At 38.2% G+C, this 4,807-nt stretch overlaps 1 non-coding gene across 1 annotated transcript; it reads left to right on the forward strand.

Annotated features, from left to right (window-relative positions):
* The first annotated feature begins 4,248 nt into the window (after window positions 1-4,248).
* On the forward strand, window positions 4,249-4,355 carry LOC127224430 (U6 spliceosomal RNA). Its single transcript, XR_007834709.1, has one exon. It is a non-coding gene; the product is annotated as a U6 spliceosomal RNA (small nuclear RNA).
* The last annotated feature ends 452 nt before the right edge of the window (window positions 4,356-4,807 follow it).

Here is a 4,807-nt window from a genome sequence, read left to right on the forward strand (position 1 = left end):
TCTCCTTCAAACCCAAATGCTGTTGTCACTGAGTCTTCTGTCTATGTAAATAATAAACTCTACAAGACTGCAGTGGATGTGCAGGGGTCAATTACCCTGAAAGGCCTGTCTCCCTTCACTGGCCATGGCATTCAGGTCAGAACACTGTTTTGTTTCTTTTTTTTTTTGGATGGTTAGGCTCATGGATATGTTAAATAAAACATGCCGGTGACATCTCTGTGTGGAGGTTGTCTGTCCTGGTTACAGATTATTGTTTCTTTGAAGGGAAAGGAAAGAGAGAAGAGGGAAATTGACCAGAATGAAAGCTGCTTGCTGTGAGGGATTTGTGGACTTGAACCCCTGGAAAGCAAACAGTTCTTGGTGAAGATGGAGCTTGGGTGGTGATAAAGGAGATGATAAAATGCCCAGTGGTGACATGAAGTTAGTCAAACTATCAAAAAAAAAAAAAAACCACTTCCCAGTTTGTCTTCTTTTACTGCCTTTGGGTCTCTATTGGAGGCTAAGACTGAGATCTGAAAATGAAGCCTGATCATTTACCTTATGAAATCTGAAAGTCTGGAGCTGGCCAGGTGGTTCAGTGGTGGAGGGTGCTGAGGGTTCTTGCTGTGCTATCATGAGGACTACTGTTGGATCATGGCATCCACCTAATGATCCACATGTCTTGAAAATGTCTTTGACTCCAACTCTAAGAGATCTTAATACCCTCTTCGGGTGTTACATGCACATATGCATGCACACATGCACTCATGCATGCATGCATACATGTATACACATGCCCCAAATAAGTAAATAAATACATATATTCACATATATGTATTCAGATACAAAGCTGAGAGTGAGAATCTAGGCTGGTGGTGAGAACTCTGAGGCTCTCAGAGTGCTGCTCATCCTTGGCCTGTAGAACAAGGTCTGACATATCAAATCTCTTACCCCTTTAGTAATATGGAAGCCCTCACTCACATTGATGGGTTGAGTCAGTTGTGGCCAGAAGAAAGCATGTTTTAATCAGACCATATCATTGAAACAAATACAAAAAGTCAAAATTGAACCCCAAATTTGAGTTTTTTTCTTACTATTTACACTGTGGAATTTTTTTTTGTAGTCTAGTATTATCACTTGTCATATTTATGCATGGCTGGAAATTTGAATGTTATATTTTAGTGCCTCTTTTTATGAAGTCAAACATCATTTAAGTCAGCATTGAACAAGTATGCCCAATATTTTGAACAAAACTTCTCTAGATTAATCTCTTCCACAAAATAGTGATTGATTTTAAAGCTGATCAAATACCCAGGTATCTTAATGGATAAATCCTTCTATGTCACCCTTTCAAAGGGACTCATAAGTTCAGTTCTAAAACTTGGTTTTAAGCTCTTTTCAAGTAAGTATAGTAAATGATAATATTTGCATTTCATTCACATGTTATACCATATATGGTACTAGATATGTCCTCAGGATAAAGACTCCTAAGGTTATATTAGTAAGAATGGGAACACGGGGTTATGCTTTCCCAAAGTCAACAGAAAGAACTTGCAGAAACACAAGTAGTTTAGTCCTTTGATTTAAGTGTAATGTTTGGCTGAGAAGAAGTAGGATGTAATGAAGCACCAGACAAATATCAGACATCTGATATTTAGGTCCCCTGATTTCTCTGCCCCCTAGTTTACAGACTAGTTAAACTGTAGGTCTGAGGATTCCTTATATGTGCTAGATAAAGAGTACTGGATCTGAATGCAGAATGGTTTTACTAGAGGTCAGAAATGATGGCAGTTGGGAACAGAGAAAGCCTGAGTTACAGGTACCAAAACTCAGGTAGGAGCAGTGAGTTCTGATGTTGTTCAGCAGAGTGAACTATAGTCTACTTTATCAATAGCTGGGAAGGAAGACCTCAAGCTCCAAGCATGAAGAAGCAAGGAGACATCACCATTCTCTATACTGATTGTTCATTGCATGCTGTGAACACATAACATGTAAACATGTGAAGGGCATATCTCAGCATACAAACCTGAACTATTTATTGTACATCCAAAAGACAAAGAATATTTAGTATATTGTATATACTAAAGACAGAATGAATTTAGTTGAGTTACTTGGGTTAATCCTATGTACCTTCTGGCATGCATAAAATGGATAGCATTAACTTTCACATTATATTTCAAGTTTTTAAATAATCAATATTTTAAAGTTATTTCCTGTTTGTGCTTAGCCATAGTGGAGGATCTTAATACTGATTAAGTCCATAAAATAGTACCATAAACAGCAATATTACAACTATTGATTACACAGCTGATGCATTGTCATAAACATGTGCCCAGTTCCTATTTAGAGACAGGAATACTGTGAACAAAATGGTGTCTCCAAAATACAGTGAGAATCTCATCTGTCTTTTTTCAGTTCTCATGTAAAGACTTGGAGGATTGATTTACTTAAAACCACAGCAGCAGAATTTAAGATCATCAGCACATAGCGTTATTTTACCCCAGTGCATGGCATTCAAGGTCAGTGAGCACAAGAAAAAGTATAGTTCAGGAGCTGGAGAGATGGCTCAGCGGTTAAGAGAACTTGCTGCTCTTGCAGAGGACCTAGATTCCATCACCAGCTCCCACATCTGGTGGCTCACAAACACACATAACTCCAGTTCCCCTTCTGGCCTCCATTGCCACCTGCAAACATATGCATATGTTCATACACACACACACACACACACACACACACACACACAGACAGACATTTTAGAAAAAAATATTTTATAAAAAGATACACAGTTGAGTTTACCCTTAAATGCTATGTGTGGTGTCTGTCCCACCAGGTGTCTTCTATGTACCCACATGTTCCCCTCCCAGCACTGGATTCACTCCTTTGGGGTTACTAATGTTTGATGGGATGGGCCCCATTTCTGATTGTCAGTCCTTCCACCCTCTCGGTTTTTATTCTAACTAGGTGGCAGAATTAAAGGGGTGAGTGATGATTTTTCTGCTGTGATTAAGGGGACAATACTATTGCAGCTGGAACAAATGGCTATGAAATAGTTCAGCCCTATTGGGAGGCTTCCCTGAGCTTCATTTTTCTCCCATTAGACATTAGCATTTAGGCAATTTGTTGCAAAGTGTCAAAGACTTCCAGGAGATATCATCATTACAGCACGTGGTTATAGATCTGGAGAGCACTGTGCAAGGCTCGTGTATCAGCACCTGGGTGTCTCTCGTCCTTTGACTGTTCAGAGTAGATTAATAAGCCCTTCTCTTTGTGAGTGGTCAGAACCAGAGACCAAAACATCACCATGCTAATCACTAAATCAATCGTCCTGAGCCCAATTCTGTATTCTGTTCTGAGTTCATCCCACTGGATTCAATTCACATCAAAAAGAAGAATATTTACTAAGCCCCAGGAGGCTATAGAAGACTTGAAGAGATTCATATGAAGAGGGGGAAGGTGGATTCAGACTGTTGCTGGTCTGTTTTGAAGCTGATTATATTTATTCCTTTCCAAACTAATCTTTGCAGGTGGAAGTCTGTACAAAAAAATGCCTGTGTGAAAAGCAATGGAACCCAAGTCAGCACTGCGGAAGATACTCCAAGTGACATTTCAATACCTATAATCCATGATATTACTTCAAGGTACCTAGCTTTTTATCAGTCAGTCTAAACAACTCTGATCATAAGAAATGGAAGCAAATATCAAAAAAATCAGTTTAGCCATGAAAATCTCACTTAAGGGTTGCTGTAAGTGTGGGTGCATATAAAATTTCTTATATTTCTCAGGTAATCTATACTGCATACCAAAAACATTAAAATCTGTTTTCCTGATGTCTCTTGCCTGGTCATCTATTAACAGATACTTGAATGTATCTATAAAGAGAGCCTCTTTATTTAAATATACTCTTTAATGAATTATTTTGTGAAGCAAAATTTCTAATTTTAATGAGAATGGCCACTTTATAACTGAATTTCTTTGAAAATTATTTGATGTATCTATCTCAGATTGCTCTAAAGCTCAAAATATGTCTCAAATAAATAGAGAAAATAGTATTTGGATAGCTGCTAACAATTTTATCAGATGCTTAATAGAATCCCTTTCTTTACTCTTCCCTTGCTGAGGAATTACCAGAGGTTAAAAGTGAGTCCTCTCTTAGTAATTCAGATTTGGAGCTGGAGACATGGCTCTATGACTTCAAAGCCAGCCTGGTCTACAAAGCAAGTTTCAGGACAGCAAGGGTTTCCTCAAAAAACAAACTAAAAATTAGATTTAGTGCTTGCTTTGGCAACACATATATTAAAATTGTGATGATACAGAGACTATTAGCATGGCCTCTGCTCAGAAATAACACTCAAAAATAATAATAATCCAGTGTTAACAGGAATGCAACTTAATGTCATTTCCCAGGATAGAAGTAATGTTGTAATTGCTGTTCCCCCTGTATTGAGTGAGAATAAAGAAAAAAATGTGAGCTGTCCCTTGTCAAACTTTGATCCTAAGATGAATCACCTTTTACCTAAATACATATGCACAAACAAACATAGACTGACTCCATCCGTAATGGTGTGTTTTTGTTATGATAGATTCAGAAACACACTGATGTTTCTAGGGGTCAGGGTTGTTTTGTTTTGCCATCAGTACAAAAATAGATATATTGATGTGGTGGTTTGAATAGGTATGACCCCCCCATAGACTCAAGTGTTTGAATGTGTGACCTATAGGAATTGGCACTGTTAGGAGGTGTGGTCTTGTTATAGTAGGTATGGCCTTGTTGAAGGAAGTTTGTCACTTTGAGGGTGGTCTTTGAGGTCTCATATGCTCAAGCTATGCC

Source organism: Phodopus roborovskii, unplaced genomic scaffold, assembly GCF_943737965.1.
Source record: "Phodopus roborovskii unplaced genomic scaffold, PHOROB, whole genome shotgun sequence".
NCBI classification, from domain to species: domain Eukaryota; kingdom Metazoa; phylum Chordata; class Mammalia; order Rodentia; family Cricetidae; genus Phodopus; species Phodopus roborovskii.